The 26,971-nt window shown below is 45.9% G+C and overlaps 1 protein-coding gene across 21 annotated transcripts in view; it reads right to left on the bottom strand.

Moving 5' to 3' along the window:
• Positions 1 to 26,910, bottom strand: part of NRCAM (neuronal cell adhesion molecule) — a 291,038-nt gene extending 264,128 nt beyond the window's left edge. For 10 of the 21 annotated variants that reach the window (XR_005789490.1, XR_005789491.1, XM_040472952.1 and 7 more), the window contains exon 1: positions 26,760 to 26,909. The gene's annotated coding sequence lies outside the window, so the exon portion shown is untranslated. Of the gene's footprint in view, positions 1 to 26,759 lie in introns of all 21 variants that reach the window. The other 11 variants (XM_040472969.1, XM_040472963.1, XM_040472957.1 and 8 more) reach the window with 4 other exon arrangements.
• Positions 26,911 to 26,971: the final 61 nt, after the last annotated feature.

Here is a 26,971-nt window from a genome sequence, read left to right on the forward strand (position 1 = left end):
AGCAGGCTCTGCACTGTCAGCAGTGCGAGTCCAACGTTGGGCTTGAACTCACACACCGCGAGATCATGGCCAGAGTTGAAATCAAGAGTCGGGCGCTTAACTAACTGAGCCACCCCGGCACCCCATCCAGGGCCACCTCTATCCTCCGGCAGCGTCTCAGAGCCTCCGAAGCTCTAAGTACAAACATGATGCACCATAAGGATGTGGCTGTTGGCTCACATCTCCACCACACAGAGAACCCACAAGATCCAGCTCACGGGTCATCTAAGCATCCCCCGAGGTGCGACTGGGGATAATGCGTGCCCAGCACATACACGTTTGCTAAATGAATAGATAAGCAGTGCGAGTATTTGCCAGCATGTTCCACTTTTCCAAGGCACTTTGACTTATTATCTCATTTTATCTCGGTCATAATCCCGAGAAGCGAGGGTAGCATTGTTTCTGTCAATGGGGAAAATGCTTGACTTGCCCAAGGTCATGTTATTCGTGGCGCACTAAACTCCAGCCAAAGCCTCCTGACTCTTCGCCCAGTGCTCTTTCCACCAGCTTGTGCTACTTCTGCTGCTACAGGGTCCGATCAGGCTGCCAACATAAGCGCCCCCTTTGTTACACGCACGTTGTGTTGGGCAAACTCAGATCCTGCACGGCACTGCGGCCAAAGGCTCCAGTGACTCAACAATTGACTACTGTCTTTAGTTTTGATCATGACTCATAATTCCTGTCAAAAGAGCAGTGTGCAAGAGTAGCATCAAGCTCGCAGGATTTTTCACAAAATGCATAGCCAAAACCTGGGCAAGGTAATATGCCAAAGGTTAGATTCCCGAGAGTTCCACAGGGCCGTGCCAGCCAGGTCAAGGTGGAGGCGAAGGTCACCTGGCTTTAGTGAGTCGAGCTGATTTATGCACCTGGCACTTCTTTGACTCAACTGGCAGTTTTGGAGTTAGCTGCCAGCTCCAGCTTTTGGCAGATGTTAAGCACCAAGTTTTGGCAGAGATTAAGCTCCAAGTTTTGGCAGATGATATGCCAGGGAGGCAAGGAGACAGGCAAGAGGAGGCCCCGCTCACAAAGGTATTCAGAATTCTAGTGGATAGCCGCTGGTCTCAGTTGCCACATTTGTTTGCAACACTGTTCTGCACATGTTGTCTTTATAGAATGTTCACCATCTCAGCCGCTAACCTTCATCTCGTGTCTACGGTCGGCTTTTCCCTAAGTTTTCTAAAAGAGTATGAGACATACTCTTACCATACATTCTAGCAATCGCACTCCTTGGTATTTATCTCAAGGAGCTGGAAACTCATGTGCACACAAAAACCTACGCGTGGATGTTTAGAGCAGTTTTATTCCTAATTTGCAAAACTTGGAAAGCAACCAAGATGTCCTTCAGTGAAGGGATAAAGAAACTGTGCTACATCCTGACAATGGAATATTATTCAGCACTGAACTGAATGAGCTTCAACCATGAGACATGGGGGAGGCTTAAATGCGTATTACTAAGTGAAAGAAACCAATCTGAAAGAGCTGTGAATGATGGGATGCCAAGCATATGACATTCTGGAAAAGACAAGACTATGGAGACAATAAAATGATCAGTGATTGTCAGCGCTGGGGATGAACAGGCAGAGCACAGGGGATTTTCAGGGCTCTGAAGATGCTCTGTATGATATTATAATGACAGATCTGTTATTACACATGTATCCAAGCCCACAGAATGTACGACACCCAGAATGAACTCTAAGGTAACCAACCATGGATGTGTCCACGTAAGTTCATCTGTGATAACAAAAGTACCACTCTGGTAAGTGATGTTGATTATGGTCTCATGCGTGGGCCACTGGGTATATGGCAAAGCTCTGTGCTTTCCTCTCAATGTTGTTGTAAACCTAAAACTGTAAGAAGAAAAAAAAAAGTCTCTGGAAAAAATAAGGAATGAAGAAAAGATTAATGGTATTGATCTCCTCCTTGTGGATCACTTAAAGGGCAATTATTGGCTGTTTCCACCAAATCTTCAGAGATAACGTTAGAATGGATCACTTAAAGGGCAATTATTGGCTGTTTCCACCAAATCTTCAGAGATAACGTTAGAATGCTTTAAGTAACGCCAAACGACGCGCTTCTTCGTGTTCAAAGAATTGAAGTCACAAGACTATCGATTTCCGCCAAACAGCAAGCACATGACATATCATCGCACCAGCTACTTAGAAAAATGGAAGATTCTCAGATTCATCAAAACACAGTGAACAAACCTGTTGGAAATCTGTTGGCCGACCTCAAGTATTCATGTGCACGGTGAAGAGAAAATAAAAGTGTTCTCTCGGACCGCAAGAGTGGCATGAAAAAAAAAAACAAAAAACGGAATCTGCTCTTTTTGTGTTTAGGTCCAGAGATCCAATAATAAAAAATAATAATAACGAAGTTTTAACCAAAGCCTTCCTGAGGTACCCGCAAGCAGGCCCACTCTTAGCCTGGAGCATGAAGAAAAACAGAGGTTCCCTTTCCTTCCCATCCCATCTGAACCCTGCACCATGAACGCCTTTATACTCCTGTGCATAGAGTTCCAGCCTGAAGGTCCAAGCTTTGTCTTATAACCCACCCACTGCACCACACTCATATACACCCAGCGCCACCCCCTAGCTACCCTGGGGGCCTGTGGGTGTGCATACCTACAGTAATCAGTCCCCAGAGACCCTTACAGGTCTTGGATATGGGCTACAGCTCTTTAGACAGGGAATCCTAGGGTCTCTCTGGCACGAAGCTACTCAAAGTGTGGCCTGGGGATCGGCAGCAGTCCTGTCCTCCAGGAGCTTATTACAAATGAAGAATCTTGGGTCCCACCCTAGACCTACTGAAATCAGAAGGATTTCCATAAGATCTCTGGGTGATTCGGGGTAAAGTTGGAGAAGCAAAGTAGATATCCAGTTGGCCTATGGATCCCCCGACACTTACAGAACAACCAGACTCAACGAGTAGCCGAACAGAGCCCAACAACCATAGGCTCAGGACACGAGTGCCGGCTGCCTAAGCCTAAGAGCCATAATGCCCATGGAGGATTTCCTCAGGATATACACTGGTAACCTACACATGCCATTTCCTAGGCTTTAGAAATACAACAGACTGCTCAGGAAATGGGATAACTGGTAAGTTCAACGTTATTTATCATTTGGGGGGTGGGCACATGTGTAGTTGTATGTTGGCACTTGATCCTTGACCTGCTGTTCTAATCCACATTCAATTGCTGGGGGGGGGGGGGGGTTTATTGCATTAGCATCTGAGCAACCTCAGTCAGCCATGTTTATTGACTGTCTAGTCAGTGTGTCAGAGACACTATAATTCTTTTCTAAATTAGACTACCCAGGGAACTAGACAGTTCCAATCTTTGTTGAAAATCCTTCTAAAATTCATTAGTCCACTTTCCTGGGGGAAAAAAAAAATAGGCAGCCTACCCTGAATGTGCTCTTTGTTGGGGAGGAAAGATCTTACAGAGGCTTGAACTCATAATTCTGAACACCTATCATCGGTGTTTGGACCTGCTTGATAAAGACTGTGAAAATACTGCCCAAGCCGTCAGCCTGATCGTAAGGCAGATGACTTGCTCCACCACATAACTGCTCTGTGAGCTTGGGCAGTACCCTTTCTGGGCCTCAGTTCTCATCACCAGAGTCAGGTGGCCCACTGGCCATCTTTCCTGTATCTCAGTATCAGTACTCCCATGGCGACACTAGAGTTGGCCAATGAATCCTTTCTCTGTGGGGAAAGAGGCTGAGAGGTGACAAGCCTGGCCTCAGAACAGTGTCACTCTTCATCCGTGGGGCTCATGCAGACATCAGCTTGGGTGACAACTTTATGGAGAGCCTACACCCACAGATCCACCCTGGACTGGGAAAAGTGCCTAAGGAATGAGGAAGGAAGGCGCAGGACAGAAGCCGCCTCCTAGGGTGGTCGTGTCAGAGCACCTGCCCTGAGCACAGCACTGGACGAGGCAGTTCTGAGGAGACAAAACATGGAAGACAGTCCTCGTTACCAGAGGATCTCCATACTAGACAGAGCTAAAGACCTGTTGGCAGACAGGTGTTATTGGTCTTTCCTCTTTGTGTCAATTCTCTGGTTTTCTTTACAACCCAATGTCCACCTCTAGCATTTCCATACATTTCTACATCTCTTAGTCAATGTCCTTCAATATTACATCTCTCCCTGCATTATGCTCCCAATTCTTTTTTTTCAATGTTCATTTATTTATTTATTTTGAGAGAGACAGAGAGAGAGAGAGAGAGAGAGAGAGCACGAGCAGGGCAGGGGCAGACGGAGAGGGAGAGAGAGAATCCCAAGCAGGCTCCATGCCATCAGCCCAGAACCTTACGCAGGGCTCGATCCCTCAATCCATGAGATCACAAACTGAGATGCATCGGGCACTTCACCAACTAAGCCACACAGGCACTCCAGTTCCAATTATTTTAAACCTTTCTTCTAACAGTCTAATTTTCCAACTGTACAAAAAAAAAAATAGGTGCTGGAGTATTACTCTTTAAAGAACAAAAAATCTGTTCTATAAAGGTCAATGTTAAGCACTTGCCAACCCTATATAAGAGCAAGTAGTATATATTGGGCTTTGACCTATGTTCTAAGCCATGTCCTAAGTAGTTTTAATGATCTCAATGAAGCATCACAACCTTATTATAAGGTAGGTATTATAATCTCTATTTTACTGATGGAGAAGCTGAGGCTCTTAGAAGTTAAACAACTAGTCTAAGGTTATAAGAGTTGTAGCAAGCAGCAGAGATGGGCTTGAACCCACGTTTATCTACACTTAAATTCTTTTTTTTTTCTCTATTCTATATATGCCATGCTTATAAGTGCACTTTAGAAACAAATCTATCCTTTCAATAATGGGACCATGTACATGTCACAAATTTATTCTTTGGTGCATTCACTCTGATGAATGAGCCTTCCACAAACAAACAAACAAGCAATTATGATGAAGACAGTAAGGAGGTTGACAAATTCTCTCCCCCAAAAAGTAACCATCGAACTGGACAAAACTATCCAAGAACCGCAACAAGTCAAGTGCTCTGGAAATTCACCAAAGGGAGACAACAATCCGAGCATTTATTCCTAACAACCTACTGAACTCAGGGTCAAAACAGTGAGTGTGTGGCAGTGTTTTTGCCTGAACCTGTCCCCATCACATGCCCCCCACTCCCCACCCTGGCTCTGCCATCATGGTAACTCATTCAGCCAGGGCAGAAAACACTGCAAAACCCACCAGCTTCACAGCACCCGCCAGAGGGGACTCCTTGATGGGAACATTCACAATTAAAGTGGAAGTTCTTACTGGAACACAAACAGCCATGCCAGCAGTTTGGATGGCCTGACGTTTAAGTCCCATTTAGCGCACAGAACTGGTGGACCAATCAGGGATTTAACAGGGAGTTCAGTAGGTGAACCGGACATAGTGGGGGCTAGAAAAATTTCTTCCCATCGACTGGGTCGATGAGGGCTGTGCAAATAAATGCACAGGAGGGGCCGGAGGGGCCCAAACCACCCACACAACCGTGGCCAATGCAGTGCGCACACCCACACAGCAGACACGAGAGTCCAGCAGTATGTAAAAGCTGGGGAAGAGCTGAAAAAAGGTCTGAAGTTTGAATGCATTCCCCAGGCACACGTAAACCCAGCAGCAGCAGCTTCTTATTATCTGGAGATATTAAGCACATTTTCTGATCAATCATTGGCTGACTACTAAGCTATGCAGACATATGAGCGAACCCCAAGAAGCCAAGCTAAAAAAATTCTTTAAAAATAAAATAAAACTGGGGGCGCCTGGGTGGCACAGTCGGTTAAGCATCCGACTTCAGCCAGGTCACGATCTCGCGGTCCGTGAGTTCGAGCCCCGCGTCGGGCTCTGGGCTGATGGCTCAGGGCCTGGAGCCTGTTTCCGATTCTGTGTCTCCCTCTCTCTCTCTCTGCCCCTCCTCTGTTCATGCTCTGTCTCTCTCTGTCCCAAAAATAAATAAACGTTGAAAAAAAAAATTTTTTTTAAATAAATAAAATAAAATAAATAAAATAAAATAAAATAAAACTGAATGCAGACATCAGCAGTTGCACGTTGCTGGTGGCACATTCCACAGATTTAGCACAAATATGTCACCAAGCAGATAAACAATAACCATGCATCCCTCCTGGGGAAAAAGGCAGAATCCATGGTTGCTACCACATATCTACAATGTCACTATTCAACAACAACAACAAAATCAGAGAAAAAAAGAGAAAGAAAGTATGATCCACACATGGTGGGGTGGGGTGGGGGGACCAGCAATAGAAAATGTCACTGAGTGGTCCTAAAAGTTGGATTTAGCAAAGACTTCAAGAGCGGCTATTGTAAATATGTTCGAAAACAAAAGAAAAGGGTATTTAAAAAGTTAAAGGAAAACATGATGACAATTAATCCACCAATAGAGAACCTCAATAAAATGACTGGAATTACAAAAATAAATCAAATGGGAAATGTGAGATTTGAAAAGTTCAATATCTGAAATGAAAACTTCTGTAGAGGCCCTCATAGCCAAGTTGAGAAGGCAGACGGGAATCGGTGAACTAAACCAAATCAAAATATATGATTCAATCTGAAGAACAGAAAAAAAGGATGAAGAAAATTAAGTAGAGCCTCACAGATTTGTGGGACAACATCGTGCATACCCACCCAAGTACAAGGATGGTCCCAAAAGGAGAGAAGAGGAGGAACAAAAGAGGCAGGAAAAAATATCCGAAGAAATAATAACCCCAAACGTCCCAACTCTGATGAAACGTTAATGCACACGTCAACACGTTCGATGAACCATAAGTAAAATAAACACAAAGAGATCCGCAACTAGGCATAGTGTGGTCAAACCTTTGAAAATCAAAGGCAAAGAAAACAATCTTGAACACAGCAAGAGAAAATGACTCACTACCTACAGTGAGACAATTCAAATGATCTACGACTTTCTCATCACGAACAGTGGATGTTCCTGCGGGCAGCAGAATGTCTTAGCATTCTACTAAATGAAAGAAGCCAGGCTCAAAAGGTCCCATATTGTAGGATTCCACTAATGTGAAATGTCCAGAAAAGGTGCATCTGTAGCAACAGAAAGCTGATTAGTGGTTGCCTTAGAGTGGAAGAATAGTCTGAAGCCACAGGGTCTCAAGGAAATTTGGGGGCAGTGATGGAAATACTCAAAACTGACTTGTGGTAACAGATGCTGTATTGGCTGCTTACGCTACACAACAAGCTACCACAGACTCAGATCCTTAACGACAACACATATTAATGATCTCACGGTTTCTCACAGGTCAGAAGTCTGATTATGGCCGAACTGAGTTTATCAAGGCGTTGGTCAAGCTGCTTCTCATCTGGCGCCTGGGGTCCTCCTCCAAGGTCATTCAGGTTGTTGGTTGAACTCAGTTCCTTGTGGTTGAAGGACTACGGCTACCCTTTACCATAAGTAATTCACAGCATGGATGGAAGCTGCTTCCAGGACAGCGGGAGGACAGGAGAGTGTCTCTTGTATAACTGTCCCCTTTTAAGGGCCTATGCATGATTAAGTCAGGCCAGCCAAGTTAGTCTCCCTTTCCATTCACTCATAATCGAGTGGTTTGGGAACCTTAATTACATCTGCAAAAGCCCTTCTTCACCTTTGCCGTCTAATACGTTACTCCCTGATCATGGGAGTAACATTTCACCATCTTCACAGGTACCATGCACATTTAAAGAGGGTATCACACAGGGTATGCATCCAGGAGAAAGACTCCTAGAGGTGATCTTACAAATCTGCTTACTACAACTGCACCATTTATAAATTTATGTTCACAAAATCACTGAATAGTACACTTACCCTGGACAGACTTTACCATGTCTAAGTTATACCTCAAGACCACTGTAAAAAATCAAATGCCACGAAAAATAAAAAGTTGTCTATAGCACCATAATTCCATTTTTTTAATTTGGGCTACATTTTTGTTTTTCAACTAAATGAATGAAGCCTAGGACCATCGTTTCTAGGAAATGATTCAACAGAAAGTTTTTTTCCACATTTATCGACCATGCCCTTTGTAATTTGTTATGCCAATTAATTCACAGTAACCACGTCCCACGAACACGCAGTCAACTTTTCCCTAGTTGGGTTTTATTCCTCCCTCAGCTTTGTTAGTGATGAATAGAGGCTCACTTAAATTCAAAGACTTCCAAAGACAGACTAGGATTACCTCCCCGGGACGGTTTCCTTTCTCTGATTTCTCCACCAGGGAGTGGCTCCATTTTGAGTTGCCCTCAAACAAAGTACCAGCAACAATGTTGAGTCACATGAAGCCTCCATTTTGCCAGCCGCACACTTCCTAAAATTTCACTCACCCAGAGGTCAGGAACTGTGAGTTCTGGAGCTCTTTAGGATGTTCTGGGAACGTCTTTGAAGTCTGGCAGGTCATGGTATTTTCTGTGTGCTGAACTGAAGCCTAAAACTAAATGTTTCCTAACTTTGGTCCTTTATTCTAAGAACCTTCAGCCTTAAATAGAGCTGGCTGTATAAAACAACACAGCAAGCCTGTGTAACTCTGCTTCAGAGGCTATTTCGCCACAACGACGCCCTGCAGAGTCCCTAAGGGCGTGCCCAACAATGTCAACTGGATGGCTATCTGGTAGGTGTTGTTCTCAAGTAGAAACGTAACTGTTACCATGGAAATAAAACACAAAAGGAGCTGTCCATCTCAGAAAATAAAAACTGTTTGGGAATGCAAGCTGGTGCAGCCACTCTGGAAAACAGCATGGAGGTTCCTCCAAAAACTAAAAATAGAACTGCCCTACGACCCAGAAATTGCACTTCTTGGCATTTATCCACGGGATACAGGTGTGCTGTCTGGAAGGGACACATGCCCCCCCATGTTTATAGCCGCATTATCGACAATAGCCAAAGTATGGAAAGAGCCCAAATGTCCATCGATGGATGAATGGATAAAGAAGATGTGGTGTATATATATATGAATGGAGTACTACTTGGCAATCAAAAAGAATGAAATCTTGCCATTTGCAACTACGCGGATGGAAATGGAGGGTATTATGCTAAGTGAAATGAGTCACTCAGAGAAAGACAAATATCATATGACTTCACTCATATGAGGACTTTAAGAGACAAAACCGATGAACATAAGGGAAGGGAAACAAAAATAATATAAAAACAGGAAGGGGGACAAAACAGAAGAAATTCATAAACATGGAGACCAAACTGAGGGTAAGTTACAGGAGGGGTTGTGGGACGGGGGGATGGGCTAAGTGGGTAAGGGGCACTAAAGAATCTACTCCTGAAATCATTGTTGCACTATATGCTAATTTGGATGTAAATTTAAAAAAAAATAAAATATAAAACAAGTTAAAAAAAAGGAAAACTACTTAAAATTCTCATTCAAAGGTTTTATATTAAATGCAGAAGGAACTCTTCTGCATAATTAGTTTTTGTGAAAATAAAAATCATGGGGTGCCTGGGTGGCTCAGTCAGTTGAGTCACCAACTCTTGATTTCGGCTCAGGTCATGATTCCAGGATTGTGGGATAATCAGTGTGGAGCCTGCTTAAGATTCTCTCTCCCACTCTCCCTCTACCCTCCTCCCTCACTCACACGAACACTCTCTCAAAAAAAAAAAAAAATCCTTCTTGGGACTTTGCCAAAGTTATCTTACTACACAACACATGGGCCATCAATGTGTAAGCAAATTTTAAAAAGTAATAATTTTCATTTTTTTTTAAATTAGAGTACTTTTCCTTCTGCAATCCTATTGATGACAATGGCCACAACATCAGGTCACTTGGAGAATCTTAAAAGCTTTATTCATTATTCAAGGATGTGGTCCCATTACTTGAATGTGCTATAGATTAAACAATCTACATTTACCTAAATAGCATCTTGAGGACATGGTTTGATGTTCTCCCCTACACACAATTTTTTTTTTTTGAAGTTTATTTATTTATTTTGAGAGAGGGAATGAGAGCTGGGGAGGGGCAGAGAGAGAGGGAGGGAGAGAATCCCAAGCAGGCTCTGTAAAGCCCAATGTGGGGCACGATGAGATCATGACCTGAGCCGAAGTAGAATGCTTAACCGACGGAGCCACCCAGGCACCCCCCCATACATCATTTTTTTGTATGTTTATTTTTGAGACAGAGAGGGAGAGAGACAGAGCATGAGTGGGGGAGGGGCAGAGAGAGAGGGAGACACAGAATCCGAAGCAGGCTCAGGCTCTGAGCCGTCAGCACAGAGCCCGATGCAGGGCTCGAACTCACGAGCCATGAGATCATGACCTGAGCTGAAGTCAGACACTCAACTGACAGAGCCACCCAGGTGCCGCATCCTATACATCATTTCTAAGGGAAACAAATGTCTCTCGTAGATGTCTGGGTCATAATCTCTAACTCACAGCATGTGGAAACTAAAATTCCACTCCTTGTCATTTCTCATGGCAGGATAATAGTAGCTCATTGGGGTCAAGACTAAGGGATAGGGGGCTCAGACCCCTTGGGTTAGAATCCCAGTTGTGCAACTTAACAGCTGTGCTATTCTGACCCGTTCCTTAAACTCCCTAAGCCTCAGTTTCCTTATCGATAAAATGGGTATAATAACATAAAGTAGGGGTTGGCAAACTATGCCCCACCAGCCAAAGCCGGCCACTACCTATTTTGTAAGGAGAGTTTTATGAAAACACGGAAATGCCCATTCACTTACATATCGTCTATGACTGGGGAGGGGGTGACATGACCTACAAAATCTAGAATATCTATTCCCTGCCCTTTACAGAAAAAAAAAAAAAAAAAAAAAAAGTGCTGCCCTGGAACATCAAGGGTTGTTGTAAGGATGAGAAGAGATACTTCATGAAGGTGTTCTCTACAGTTAAGCAACCCACGAGTGTTGTGAATTCGTGTTACCGATTGGTAGAAAAGTTGTAAAATCACTGGGACCTCGTTGCCTAAAATTCGGAGAGGCCTCTCGGTCTGCACCACCTCAGGAGCAGACTGCCCAGGAAGAAATGCCCGGGGATGAGGGGGCTCGGCCCTTCTCTGGGATGGAGGTGGCTGAGGTGGTGTGACGGCAGGATGTGCCGTGCAGCTGTCAGCGCAGGGCAGGGAGCCCGCAGGGCCACAGACTGCAGCTGCCGCGAGCCGTCCATTTCAAGTAACTGATCCCCTGCTATTCCCTGACGGAGGAGCTCTCTGTCACAGGTGTGGGACACATGCATATTCATCACTCGCCCCTCTCCTGACTGTGCCAACAAGATGGGAGGAGGGGTGGGGCTGGGCTCAAACGTATGCTTCGACCACGACCCCAGCGCAGCCCCCTTCCATTGTCCGCAGCAGTGACTGCTTTCCCGAGACGGACTCGGCTTGACCAGAGTTGGAAAATTTTCAGCGTGAGCGTGACGTAAGACAACCCAGGCTCACAAGTCAAAACTCATAAAATGGATCTAAAGCCGGTCATTTATCCTGGCACTGGCGTTGCTACCTCCATAGGAGTACGTTTGCAAACAAACGTGGGTCCACACCTAATGTTACAATGGGTCCCACACACCTCACAGACAATCGTCACAAAATTGTCTTAATACAGATATTTTTTCTAATTTTTTAAAATGTTTATTTACTTTTGAGAGAGACACAGCATGAGCGGGAGAGGGGCAGAGAGAGAGACACACACAGAATCAGAAGCAGGCTCTAGGATCTGAGCTGTCGGCACAGAGCCCGGCGCGGGGCTCAAACTTACAGAGCACGAGATCCTGTGACCTGAGCCAAAATCAGAAGCTTAAGTGCCTGAGACGCCCAGGTGCCCTGAAGGCAGATATTTAAAACATCTAAAGGATTTGCACCGAGAGTGGTTCTTCAGAAAGAAACCACTGCCTGATCCCTGCTCCTGTCTAGGGTCTTGGACATTTCACCCCATCAGTTCGTGCCTCACTGCCTTGCAGTGAGGGAAGCTGTGAGGATCCGCAAAATTGAAACAGTCATGATTCCAAGTTATTTCCTGCTAGATACTGGTGGGTTTTCATTAGTCCCTCCTGACGGGATCATAAATAAAGTCGAGTCCGCAGCAAAGGAAGAACATTATCACCCGGGGAAAGCCCAAACGGGAAAATGGTTTACACATTAAAATGGAATCAATGAGTCACGCAAAGTCAGAGTCAGAAAAGTGCCAGGCGCTCACAGCAAGAACCTTCCTACCAAATCATCTCCTTGCTCTTATTTACAACAGTCAGGCCCTTCTTTGGGTGTGGCGGCTCATTAAATGCCCCACACGTGACCTTGATAGGACACTGCCTGGAAGGAGCTTACGGTCTAAGGCAAGGCTGTCGCCAGTGAAATTGAACAGAAACTCACACTAAGTGGGCAGACGTCATTAAGGACCAACTAAAATGGTTTTAGCGTTTCCAATTAATTCAAACCAACATTTGAGTTGATTAAAAGCACTTGGCAACCCTGCATCTCCGAACAGCCAGTGGTGCTGCCTGATGATAGCTGCAAACCCCCCTTCACCCTGTCCCACTAAACCCGCATCCACACCAACTAGTCAGGCTTTTCACTCATCCAAGCTTTCACTTCCCTCAGCACCAGGAAAGATCAGCAACCGTATCATTTTCCAAGTCAAAAGACATCTTCTGATCCGCCAGGAGCAGCAGAGCCTTTAACAAAATACACCTCGTTAAGATCCCAAGTGATGACAATCTACACATGAGAAAGGCGTCAAAGTTGGGAGTTGACTTGATTACAATCAAAAAGAGTAATCAACTGTTTAAACTACCAACTTCCTACATCTGTCCAGTTAATAAAACAAATACTCTCCCTACCCACTCCCAGTATTTCTGTGCTTTAATTCAAGGTACAGAGACTTTCTAAGTAACCGATTTACACACACATACTTCTCTGGTACACAAAGTAGGCACTGATAGATATAAATATATTGATATATAGACAGAGACACAGACATCCAAACATAGAGATGTGGTGAGGAGCTCTATTTTCACCCTTCCTTTTTTTGTAAGGGACAGGCTTAGAAACAAACGGGAGACCTTTAATTGCATTGGTTTTCTACGGCTGCCATAACAAAGCATCACAGACTGGGTGGCTCAAACAATAGGACTGTATCGTCTCACAGGTTTGGGGGCTAGAAGTCCAAGGGCAAGGTCCAAGGGCAAGGTGTCGGCAGAGTTAGTTCCTACTGAGGGCCATGAGGGAGAATCTGTTCCATGCCTCTCCCCCAGCTTCCGGTGGTTGGCTGGCCATCTTGGGCGTTTCTTGGCTTGGAGATCTCTACTTGATCTCCACATGGTGTTCCCCCACTGTGCCTGTGTCCAACTTTTCTCTTTTTATAAAGACACGAGGCATATTGAATTACAGCCCACTGCAATGACCTCATTTTAGCTGTAAAGAGCCTATCTCTATATAAGGTCAAACTCTTAGGTCCTGTGTTAGGACTTGAACATCTGAATTTGGTGACACAATTCAATCCATGACATACCCCCATTTCTAAAGCTCTGTGTCTACCTACACTCAGGTCAAAGGTAACTATTATTTTTTTTAGCCTTATTGAGGTATAATTGACAAACAAAAGTGTAAGATATTTAAGTTCACATATCTGGTACACATATACACTGTGGAAGGATCCCCCTATCTACTTAACACATCCGTCACCTCACTTTTTGTTGTTGTTGTTGTTGTTGTTGAGAACACTTAAGTTCTACTGTCTTAACAAATTTTAATTATACAAAACAGTGTTATCAACAATAGTCACCAATGTTATTATGCATTGAATTCTCAGACATTATTTACCTAATTGTTGAAAATTTGCACCCTTTTACCAACCTCTTCCTACCTCCCCCACCCCCAGCTCTGGGCAACCACCTTCTACTCTCTGTTTCTAGGAGTCTGACTTTATTTTAAATTTCACATATAAGTGATGCCATGAAGTATTTGTCTTTCTCTGTCTGGCCTATTTCACTTGGCATAATGCCCTCCGGGTTCTTCCATGTTGTCACAAATTTCCTTCTTTCTCATGGCTGAATAATACTCCATTGTATAAATATACCACACCTTCTTTATCCGCTCATCTGTTGATGGACACTTGGGTTGTCCCCGTATCTTGGCTACTGTGAATAACGCTGCAGTGGACATGGAAGTGCAGAGAGAGAGAGAGAGAAAATGAGAGAGTGGGGGAGGGGCAGAGAGAGAGGGAGAGAGAATCTTAAGCCGGTTCCACACTCAGCATAGAGCTGGATGCGGGGCTCAATGTCAACAACCCTGACATCATGACCTGAGCCGAAATCAAGAGTCGGACGCTTAAAAAAAAAAAAAAAAGAGTCAGACGCTTAACCTAACCGACTGAGCCACCCAGATGCCCCGCTTCCTGGTTTTAAATTAGGGACTCGAGCAGGCAGGTGAAATCATTCAATCCAGAAAAGTGCCATTTTTTAAAACTGGCAAGGTGGAGCCCTAAATGGCACCTGTGTGACTGAAAAGAGGAGGTTGCTGGATCAAATGGCAGTTTTATTCTTAATTTTTTGAGGAACTTCCATACTGTTTTCCATAGCACCTGTGTGGCTGCTATCTTTAAGCACCTACCTCTCCTCTGGGGCACAAGGGAACAGAATAAATACAAACAATGGTATATATCCAAGCCTGCTCGCAAGCATCACGGTGTGTGTTTCTCTGTATCGAGCCCCTAAACATATGCTGTCTGTGAGCTGGATGAATTTAATATATTAAAATGGTTTCATGCTTTATTGACTTGTGGGGTTGCTAGTTAGTCATGGCTGACACAAAAGATTACTGATCGTCCTCTTGAAAATTATGAAGAGGCTGTGGCTTGAAATAAAACACAATCAGATTTCAAAAGACTACTGAATACAACTGGAAAAAAGTACTCACTGAACTTACACCCTTTTTTTATCGCATTGCCGCAGTCTGATTTTCGCATATATGTTATTATGGTTTGTTGACGGTTAAGAATGTAGTTTGTGGTTTTTGGAAACAGTCCCACCGTGCATTAGAAAGGGTATCAATCTCTCAGATCGCAGTGTGAGACCCTTACGTCTGTTCAAAATCCAGCAGACAGAGTTATTGCTAAGGATTTCAGAGACACACAGATCTCTGAAGCGATCTTGTCAGAATACTCTGGTGAACACGAGACAGGTGCCTTCTACCTAAAGAGAACACGGACTGATGCCAACCTTCTGTCAGTACTTTCGTTTTTATCTTGATTCGCCATAGTTACACCCTCTTGTGCGGTAGGGTTGGACGATGACAAAGTCTGTGTTTCATCATCAGTTTCTAGCTGAAGAAGGAAACATCCTCGAGCCTCGTTTCCAAAGCCGTACAGGACACTGAGGTTCCTTAGTCTTTGCAGAGTAGCCTGGTACTTCTCAAACTTGAATTAATTACGAATGTCACACCTATACAATTTTTCCCTACGTGTCTCTCAAACATGGCCCAATTGCCTTGAACCCAGTCCCTGTACAATCCACTAACTGGTTGGGGGAGACCATGCTGTAAGTCAGTGCACATGCAGGAATATAGAGAACTCAGCAGGTAGGAGCAGTCTGCGGCCAACCCAAAAGGAGAGAAGGTTGGCTTCCAAAGCCGCAGCCTGCGTGCTTCTCTGGTCTGGTTCACACCCCGGCCTTACCACTTTTCATCTCTGTCCTGTGTGCCCCGCTTCTGATTTCTTCACATTCAGGTGGCGGAAAGCAATCTTAGAAAGTGCTTCACTCAATCAGTGTGCAGCCACCCAGAGATCTCCAGGGGGAGGTGACAAGCACCAGCCTCAGACTCTGAAGGGAAAGGAAAGGCCTGTGCAAATCCAGAATCATCTGCCGTGAGCAAAGGTAGAAAATTACAGAGCAACTCTTTGGGGTCACAAAGATGTCACTTAGGGCTCCACAGCGGCAATTTAAAAAATGGTACCCTTCTGGATTGAATGATTTCACCTGCCTGCTCGACTGCCTAATTTAGAACCAGGAAGCAAATTACAATCATACAAAATCCAGGCCTGAAATTATGAACGTTTGATTTCCCGTGGTCTAGACGGCGTCTGTATCTTCGAACCAAGTCCGAGGACAAAACTCCCCAATTCCCTCTGACAAAAAAAAATCCTCTTGACATTTTGCAATATTCGTGTACTCCGTCATTCATTCTTGCATTCACTCATTCATCAAATGTCGGGACCCTTCCAGACACACCACCATGCACAACAGGAAACACAGCTCAGGCTCTTCATGGAACAGAAGGGGTCTGGATTTCCACAGTCACGAACCTGGGGAAAGCTGACAGAATTCTATTATGAGCAAGGCCAAAAATGCCTTTCTTGCCTGGATGAGTATTTTGTTTTCTGCTTCCTTTTACCAAAAGAGACTTGGTCTCTCAATGTTATCTGCCGCAAATATCAAGTATTTTCATACAAGCAAGGTACTTTTCTTCATTTACCACCTGTCCCCCTCTTTCCGGATTTGTATTTAGACACATTTGATTGGGTTTCACTTGGTGTCAATTACACTATGCTCTTTGAGGAGATAGAATAATCTGTCCACTCTGAGATCCCCGAAAAGCTGCTCCTGAAATGAACTTTGCTGAGTTACAAGTTCATATAAACCTTGTGCAAAGCAAAGAATCCTGTTTAACATGAATATCATCCCAAATGTGTTTGGCAAGTTCACATTTTTATATCTCTCATTTTCTCAAGCTGGGGCCATCTGTATATAAAAGCACAAAATAGCTGCAGAGGTGAGATGATCTAAGAATTTTCCTGTTATTCTGAAAAAATACTAGCTTTGACTCTTAGTAAGGTCTTCTCAATGCATTTCTTTTCAGTGCATGGGTATTATCATATTTCATTTTTGCAGGGTGATTGATAAGCTATTTCTATTTCATGATGTCAAATGATTTCAATGACCTGAAGTACCACAAGAAAATATCTCTTTAAAGTATTTCCTATTGGATGCTATGCAATGGAGACTATTCTCCGTTTGCCAAGACGTCACCACAAACATTTTTATCCTCATCCCTTTCTCTTTCTTTCAGATTTTAAGTTACTACCTTTACAGGGGGGCTCTTTCCTCTCCCCTCATTATTTATAATCTCTCTTGGACCTTGTGCTGTAGGACACTTCTCCAGGATGTCTCATTACCCACCTGAGCCTTCCCGCCCTCTGAATCCCTCTCACCCTCGCTGATCTCTGCTCCTCCAGCCCCAGTCCCAGCAAACGAAACCGACCATGAACTCACCGACTCCCTGCTGCTTAATGGGTCCCTTTATGGTCCTAGGACAGCAATCAACCCTTGATATATTTTACCTTCCACTCTAAATTGGCGTCAGGGTAACTGTTACTAGAAACAAATAGCCATGGAGTTTTAAAAACCCTATACCGGGGTGCCTGGGTGGCTCAGTCGGTTAAGCGTCGAGCTCTTGGTTTTGGGTCAGGTCATGGTCTCATGGTTCTTAAGTTCGAGCCCTGCATTGGGCTCTGCACTGATGGCTGTGGAGCCTGCTTGGCTCCCTCTCTCTCTGCCCCTCCCCTGCTCACTCACTCTCTCTCTCTCTCTCTCTCTCTCTCTCTCAAAATAAATAAACATTTAAAAATAAAGTATTCCAGCTATTACAATTTGTGAGACATATGATGTATCACAATTTATGTAAACTACAACACATGCTATAAATTAAGACAGTCAATTCTGAAGTGAACTTGCTTTTGTTTAAATTACAGTTTTAATTATCTCTGAATATCTACTAATTTTTTATGTTGTTGCCATGTCAATGTTCTTTCTCTAAAACCGGAAATATTTGAATGTATTGAATGACATAAAAAGTGGCTGTTGCCCATCATGCTACCAACATCGGGAGAAAAAACTATGTCATCAAGTCATCTGAATGGTCAAAGATACCAAAGCAAAATTTTTCCAATTATGGTTTCATGGAACGCCAGGAAGCATTTCAAAGTATCCCAAATTATTTTTGATTTCGCTTACATTTCAGTAAGCTCGACCTCGCCAGGAGCTGTTTTATTATTCTGGCTCTACCCACAGCCAACTTCTCTTTCAGAAATGCTTTAAATCAGATGCTGGCCTAGCGAACTGAATGGGGTACCATGTGCCGTATTAAAAACTTCAGTAGCAAGTGGAACCGTGATGGACCCCCACCGGACCCGCAGAAAGGTGAAATCACGCTTCCCAGATATACTCACGTGGGAAAAAACAGGGCTTCGCCAATATGTAGGGCAGACTTATCTACCTTGTCATGTATCAAAACAATCTGTGGTCAATACCAAAACCCTGTAATGAGATTTTACATGGGGAGCTGACTGGGCATTTCTGTATTTATTCCAGTAGATACTCCAGGGGAAAGAAGACTATTTGCAATGCAATTAGGGGGGACAAGTGCATCCGAGTGCACGCCAGACGCAGGGGCCTCCCCGGATTCACACAGGCCAATGTCTTAATGCAGCGAACGGCACCGAACTGCACTTCCTACGGTTTTCAAACTTTCATCGGTTAACTAGATGTTTACCGAGTGCCTCACTCGGGCATGCCACTTTTGTGGATACGCCATCCAGCCCCTACGGACCTGGTTCCAACACCATCTGTCACTTAAGCTTGCACAGATTCAGAAATTTCAATTCACACTCATCTACTCAGCACTCAAACTGAAGCTATAATTCAAATTTCGACATGAAGCTTGAATTCCTTTTCACTGTTCTTCAACTTTGACCCGGCTCCCCCTCCTCTTCCTTCGCTGAAAAGGGCCAAGACAACAGCCCAGCAAGTGGGGCAGGCAAAACAGGCCTCTTTTGTTCACTTTTGTCCCTTCAGCTCTCTATTGAGGTGAGGGACTAAAAGGCCGCACAGGCTTTGGAAGGCAGCAGCTTTTGCTTGCAAGCCATCCTTCCTCAGGGTCCAAGAAAACTCTAGGATGAAACTCTTTTTCGACAGTCCGCTTCTACCTTACAGCATAATTAATGGAAGATTAGTCCTTTTTTTTCCTTTCCCCTCCCCTTGGAGAGAATCTGCTAATGGCGTTCAACATGAGCTTGTCGTGTTTGGCAAAAATGTATGCTTGTAAATCATGCCGTTCAAATGTCAAGGTCATCTAAAAGTGGCATGAAATTGCTTTAAAGTTGAAATTTGGAGAAAAGATCACTACATACTGAATACATATACTGAATTTTTTGAATGCTCTCAGCCCACTTGAGAAAGATAAATCGAATTCATTGCATATTACACAGTAGAAGACCTCCTACAGGATTCCCTCAGATTGCCTTGGGAATATGTGTTTGTGGTTACAGTGGGTTTTGAACCAATATACGACACACATCATAAAATTTAAATATACACATGAACAGATAGATGCATAGATAGATAGATAGATAGATAGATAGATAGATAGATAGATAATGTTCAAACGATTCTTTCCAGCCCTATCACCACTTAATAAGGATTTCAGATGTCTCCGAACATCAAATCGCTATGTTGTACACATGAAACTAATAAAATGTTGTATGTTGATTACAGGTCAATTAAAAAAAGAATTTTAGAAAGGATCCTTCCGTCTGATAATACCTTTTCCACTCTCGTGTGAGTTCAACAGTGCTTTTAAGGCACGGCATTGTGGAAGCAGATCAGAGAGCTCACAAGACAAGTTGCATTCATCACTCCTGTTTCTGAACTGAATAAGCCATTTGGACAGTATGTGCAGCAGACGAGCACTAGCCTTTGTAAGTTTGTTCCCTTTACCACCAGCATTTCTTAGATTCAGTAGCTTTTCAGTTACTTGCGGGAAGCCCTCCATCAGACTTTTCAAAACTACCTTTTTCTAATTTGAAATTCCAATCTTGTAGGCCAGCAAAATAGGTCAATTAAGTTGACACCGCATCTTTTTTATTAGCTCAGCTAAGCAATGATAATTGGGTAGTGAGGGTTTCTACTGTCATCTTTGAAGATTCAATGGTAGGGAGAAATGGCCAGTGCAGACCTGCAGTTCACAAGTCCAGCACATCCCTAAATAGGATATTCCTATCCGTTTGCAGATATGAGGCGAATTTGCTCCTGATCTGGGTTAAAATGCGAACGTTATTTTTCTCTGTAAAATAAAATCATACTAGTATTTCATCTAGCCTCAGAGCAAGGCCACTTCACCCAGCTGTGCTACAGACATGTATGCTCTAATTCAACATTAAAAAAAAAATAACATGAATGTCCTTCACCAATGCTGGCTTAGCCTGGGCGATGACATACGTGTTCCGTAGCATCTATTTCATGCTCTATGCAAAGTACGGAGTCAATCCTTACTCGTTAAAAACCATACATCTCCTGGGGCGCCTGGGTGGCTCAGTCGGTTAGGCATCTGACTTTGGCTCAGGTCATGATCTCACAGTTTGTGGGTTCGAGCCCCTACTTACACCCTATCTCTCTCTCTTTCAAAAAAAATTTAAAAAAAACCATGCATCTCCTTATTTAAAAAATTAAAACAATAAGTTAGAAAATGTCGTGAAACCCTTGTTCATGACACATAGTATATTGGTATATTAATAGTATATTGGTAAATTAATTAGTATATTAATTTATAACTTTAAAGAGTAACAGCTATAGTTCTTTCCACCCATTAGGATGGCTATTGTCAAGAAAACAGAAAATCAGGGCGCCTGGGTGGCTCAGTTGGTTAAGTGTCTGACTTCAGCGCAGGTCATGATCTCGTGGTCCATACGTTCGAGCCCCACATTGGGCTCTGTGCTGACAGCTCAGAGCCTAGAGCCTGCTTCAGATTCTGTGTCTCCTCTCTCTGCCCCTTCCCGCTCATGCTCTGTGTGTCTCTGTCTCTCTCTCTCAAAACTAAATAAATATTAAAAAAAATTTTAAAGAAACAGAAAATAAGGGTTGGTGAATACGTGGAGAAACTGGAACCCTGTGCTCTCTTGGTGGGAATGTAAATGGTAAATCTGCGGCGCAAAACAGTACGGTGGTTCCTCAAAAAATTAAAACAATGCCTTGACCTTACGATCCAGAAATCCCACTTCTGGGCATACATCCAAAAGAACTGAAAGCAATGACTCAAAAAGGTATTTGTGCACCCATGTTCATAGCAGCACTCTTCACGATAGCCCCAAACTGGAAACAGCCCAACAGATGAATGAATTTTTTAAAAAAATGATTTGACAGACAAGTGAAATTTTTTTCACGTGGTATTACATACAACGGAATATTATTCAGCTTTCAAATGGAAGGAAATTCTGACACGTGGAGGAGCCTTGAAAACATCATGCTAAGTGAAATAAGCCAGTCACAAAAGGGACACAGACTGTAAGATCCCACTCGTACGAGGTACTGAGGACGGTCAAATTCACAGACAAGAAAATAGAATGATCCTTGCCAGGGCCTGGGAGGAGGAGGAATGGGTAGTTATTGCTTCATGGGGATTGAGTTATAGCTGGGGAAGGTGAGAAGAGTTCTGGAGATGGACAGTGGTGATGGTTGTGAAACATCTTGAAGTACTTAATGCCACTAAATTACAAAGTTAAAAATGGTTAGAGCCGTCATCACAATAAAAGAGTGACTTGGCGAAACCATCACATTTTCAATAAATACATGACATTTGCTCCCCCATTTAAATCTTTTTTTTTTTTTTAATGTGTATTTATTTTTGAGAGTGAGAGAGACAAAGCACAAGCGGGGGAGGGGCCGAGAGGGGGAGACACAGAATCTGAAGCAGCTCCAGGCTCTGAGCTGTCACCCCAGAGCCCGACACGGGGCTCAAACTTACAGACTGCGAGGTCATGAGCTGAGCTGAAGTCGGACCCTTAACCGACTGAGCCACCCAGGCGCCCCGCTCCCCAATTTAAAGATAACCTGATATTGGAGGTAGAGCTGTTCCTGTAGCTTCTTCACGTAGCCTCCTCCTTCACATTTTAAGCAGAAAAACGAACCGTTCGTCAATTCGTTTTGGCACATTTTCCTATTCTTAGGAACTTCAGTCCTGATGGTAAGAGAGACTCATCAAAACTAAAGGGGCTTTTCATTTGCCTCGGCGGACAAAGGATAAAGTTAGCCACTCTGTTCTTGCCCCTAGATCCCCAGGTGTCCTCTGTCCTCACCTGGCAGAAAGGTTCAGGGCTCCTTCAGCAGGGGAAGGAAAATACACCTAAAAAGCATTTAATAATTTTTTTAATCATTTTCAAATTACTTCCTTTTCGCCAATCACCTCAGCAGTTCAGGGCTGACCTAAAGCAGCGTTTGGATGCAAGCACATAAAACTTCCTAGAGAAGACTACAGAAACTCTATATTTCTAGTTCACCTTGTTTTCAGCTACTATACTTGTCAGCTGGAAACTGGTCTTTGGAAGTGGGGATGAGACTCCGCAGGCTGCTGATGGAGGCGAGCAAATCAGGACTGCTATGGATTGGACTGTGAGCCCCAAAATTCGTATGTGAAAGACCTAACCCCCAATGTGACCGTATTTGGAGATAAGGCTCTGGGGAGGTAATTAAGGTTCACTGAGGTAATAAGGATGTGGTCCTAATCCAATAGCATCAGTGGCCTTAGAAGAAGAGGAAGACAGAGATCTCGGTGCACATCCACTGAGGAAAGCATGTGTGAGCACACAGCAGGAAGATGGTCATCTGGAAGCCAGGGAAACAGCCCTCACTAGAGCCTGCCCATGTTGGTGCCCTGATCCCAGAATTCCCAACTCCAGAACTTGAAGAAAGCAAAGTTCTGTTCCTTACACCACTCAGTCTATGCTATTTGGTTATGGCAGCCCCAGCTGACTAAAAAACAAAGACCTTCTGATTTCCTGGTGAGAATCTCAGGGAAACAGCTTACCCTTCCGATAAGGCTCAGTGCTCACCCTTAAGGGAGCGAGCGATGACGGGTAGGAGCCACAAGAGGACTTTCTCAGATGTTCACAATGTTCTATTCCTTGATTTGGGCACTCGTTACACCCGTGTGTTCAGTTTGAGCAAGTTCATCAAGCTGTACCTTTGTGATATGTGAAAAAAGAGTCTGTGTGCAGAAGTATGCAGCCATACTTCTAATGTTATCATGGGAACTAATCTCCCTGGGGGCACCTGGGTGGCTCAGTCAGTTGAACACTAACTCTCGATTTCATCTCAGTTTGTGGGATCGAGTCCCGCTTCAGACTCTACGGCAGCATGGAGTCTGCTTGGGATTCTCTCTCTCTCCTCTCTCAGCCCCTTGCCCATGCATGTGCCCTTTCTCTCTCTCCCTCCCTCCCTCCCTCCCTCTCTCTCTCTCTCTCTCTCAAAATAAAAGTGAAACTTAATATCTCTGAAGGCAGGAACTGCAGTGTCTAGGACACTAGACTATCCATTCAGTAAATATTTATGAATGAATGAATGAATGAATGAATGACTTAAAGTATTTCTTCATCAGAAAAGCATCCTGTGGGGTTCCATTAAATAGCTCCTTTGTACATGCAAATACATTATCTGCCATTTCTGTTTCTATCCAGCCAGTTGTGCAAGGAAAACTACACCTACATGAAAACGTTATTCAAAATGATCCTTTAGGAAGTTTTCTGTAGCCCGGGTACAGTACCCTCTCCTGCTTCGGAAGCACTTACACCCCCAGCTATCCTTGTCGCGGCCACATCAGCCTCACAGGAAGTACCTTTTCCAAAGATGAGTTTGCTTTTCATTTACTGTCACTGCTGCAATAAGGAAATGATAGCACGTGGGGAGACTGGCCTTCAGTCCAAAGACCTCATCACTACCCGGCATTAGGTGGCTGGGTGACCTCTCAGCACCCCATTGTACTCATTCAGAAACCAAAACATTTGGATACAGTGTTCCTTACAGCTCTCAAATTCCTGGATGACGTGAAATGTTTTGCAACTTTCCTGCAATAAAGTACAAAGCAGGCTGAAAGAAGACCATGAGTCAGTAGGATTAAGAATGCACAATGAGGGGCGCCTGGGTGGCTCAGTCGGTTGAGCGTCTGGCTTTGGCTCAGGTCATGATCTCACAGTTTGTGGGTTCGAGCCCCACATCGGGCTCTGCGCTGACAGCTCAGAGCCTGGAGCCTGCTTCGGATTCTGTGTCTCCCTCTCTCTCTGCTCCTCCCCCACTCATGCTCTGCCTCTCTCTCTCTCTCTCCTTCAAAAATAAATAAAAACATTAAAAAAATGTTTAAAGAATGCACAATGAATTCACAATTACAAACATGCTGAAGGCTATTCCAGGAACAGCTGACCTCACTTTAGGTCAAATTCTTGTTTCTACGAGTTAATATGCAGCATCTTTGTAAATGCACCACACAGTCAAATACTCAGGATATCAGATACTTTCCTAAGATGTCATAGTAGGGTCTTATTCAAATTCAACATCCAATTTGAGGAGTAAATCTGCAGTCAAAGGAGTGTACAAAGGAGATTCGGGACTGGGGAGGCTACTAGAAACGTTTGCCACATGGAAATGTTTGCCTTTTCTTAAAATTAAAAAAAAGAAAAAAGTTTTCTGAAACATTGCAATGTTCCAGGAACCTCTCAGCCTCTCTGTAATCATAGAGGCATCTCGTCACTAAGAACAGTCCGGTGACTGTAACTGGCTAGGCAAACAGCAGGGCACTTAAAAGCTAACAGGAATAAAAGAACATGTAAAGGAATTCCAGGGCAGTACGAGGCAATAAAAGGCTATTCCACAATACAATCTGCTGATTTACAGTAGCGCCTGCTACTGTGAGGTCTGTGGGAGTCAGAACTGAATGGCCTTATAATGTCCCTGATCACTTGGTGGTTCCCCTAAACTAATGCGGTAAGCCTCCAAAAAGTCCCCATCTTCACAGTCTGGGATGGTAATGTGTAGGGGCAAAACTCACCCTTGCCCCTGCCCCCCACTCCCCTCCCCTGCTTCCTAGCTATGTGGCCTTGGGAAAGTTAACTGACCTCTCAAGTCTCCGTCTCCTAATTTTAAGAAAAGGGTAGTCATATGTTGTGGAAATTAAAGAAGATGATACGTGTACCATGCACAGCGCCTGGTACATCTGAAGCTCTCAAAACAACGTGGATTCTCATTACCATTAAAGTGGAAAGTATCCAGTGGTCTAAACCCATTTCAGTACTTCCGGAAAGTCTCCTTTACTCTTCAGCTATTATTACAATATTTTAATAACAGGGCATGGTTAGCCTCACGCAGTCCCAAACCAAAGCAGCCCAGCCTCCAAAGGTCTGCCTTCAGTAGCTGCCGCGTTGCTGACAGCCCCAGGGGGAGCTCCTGGTGCAGAACGCAAGCCTCCTGCCCCATTACACTCGCCTCCATCACTTCTCTGCAAGAGCCTCGGGCGAGGAAGGGCCCAGCCTCTCAGACCTGCATCTCTGCGCGTTAACCATGCGGGACCGAGAAGGAAAAGAACATTTCCCTGTTAGGACAAACAGCTCCGCGGAGGGCAAGAGAGAGGCTGGGTGGAAGGAGACGCCCCCGCTCGGCGCCCTCCCTCGGCGTCGGCAGCTGCGCAAGGGCGGCCCCCCGAGCGTGCGGGGGACCGAGGATGCGGCCGAGGGCCCGGAGCGGACGACAGGGGAGGGGATCCGGAGGGAAGGCCAGCGACCGGCTCACCGGCCCCGCGGGGCCCGAGGACCCTCTGGCGGCGCCTGCTGCTCAGGGTACACCGCTCCAGGAGTGATGACGAGTCCCTGGCTCACTCGACCGCGGCACCCCCGGTCCCCTCTGGGCGCGGGGAGTTGCGGGCCGGGAACCGCCGAGCCGGCGAGCAGCCGGGGACCAGCACTCGGCGGCGCCCACTCGCGCGGCCAGGAGGGGGCCGGGGGCGGCGCACGGCGCAGATGGCGCTGGCGGCGAGATGGATGCTCCAGAGCCGGCAGTCACTCCCGGCTCAACACAGCATCCCGGGCCAAACGGCTGCCAGAGCCCACTACCGGGAGCCCGGGCAGGGAAGGGGCTCTTTTGGGCCAGCCCCAAACCCCGGTGGGCCAGCCCCAACAGTCCCAGCCCCCGGAGGCTGGGCGGAGCGCCGGGACCCCGAGGACTCGCACCTGTAGGGCCAACAAACCCCCCGGAAAGCCCCCACCCTGCTGCCTTTGCGGTCTCTCCCTTTCCCCCAGATTCCCCGAGTTCTCCCCTGGGGCGGCGAGAGTGGAGGTCGGCTCGGCCTGGAGCCCGGCGATCGGCGCAGGTGTGAGCACATCCGAACAAAGCCCACGCCCAGATGTGTCCGCGGGGACCCGGACGCGCACCCGCCGGTGCGCGCCGGCCCGGCACCTGCGCTCCACGCCCCGCCGGCACAGTGGCGTGACACCCTACGCCCCCCGCGTGCATGGCGGGGAAGCCGCCGTGCCGGGCCCCAGCAGCCTCCCCAGGCCCAACTGGCCACCCAGGGACCCCAGGCAGGGCTTCCCGGAAAGCGCGGGGCGCGGATGCAGAAGTTGTCCACAGACTGGAGGAGGTGAAGGGCCCGCCCGAGCCAGCCAGGGCTGCCGCATTTCGGCGAGTCCCCGCCCGGGCGCCCGTCCCCCTCCACCCCGCTCGGCGCCCGCGGGCGCGTCCGAGGCCTGAGGGTTGGAAGGGAGTTGGCCACCAGGTTCGCCCCGCCGCAGAGAGCGGCGCGGCGCTGCCAGCCGGGAGGGCGCTCTGCTGAACCCCGGGCCGGCGTCCGAGTGACAACACAGCAGCCCCCCGGTGCCCTCCTCCGCTCCAGCCGTCGCCCCGTAGCAGGACCGAGTGTCACCGCCGGACGCGCACGGAGCTACTCACGTTCTTCCGCCGCGCCCACCGCTCAGCCCCGGCGCGGCCGCCCGGCTCCCCGGAGCGCGGACGTTGTCCGTTCCCGACGGAGCTGTGGCCTCCGGCGGCCCCGCGGTGTCCCCTGCGCCGCGCGTCTGAGGCTCCGACTGCGGCGCGCGTCCGCCCGCGACCCGGGCGAAGCAGGGCTGGCCCCGCGTCGGCGCGCGCCCCCGCCGCTCCCG

Source organism: Herpailurus yagouaroundi, unplaced genomic scaffold (assembly GCF_014898765.1).
Source record: "Herpailurus yagouaroundi ecotype Mexico unplaced genomic scaffold, PumYag 100, whole genome shotgun sequence".
Lineage (NCBI taxonomy): Eukaryota > Metazoa > Chordata > Mammalia > Carnivora > Felidae > Herpailurus > Herpailurus yagouaroundi.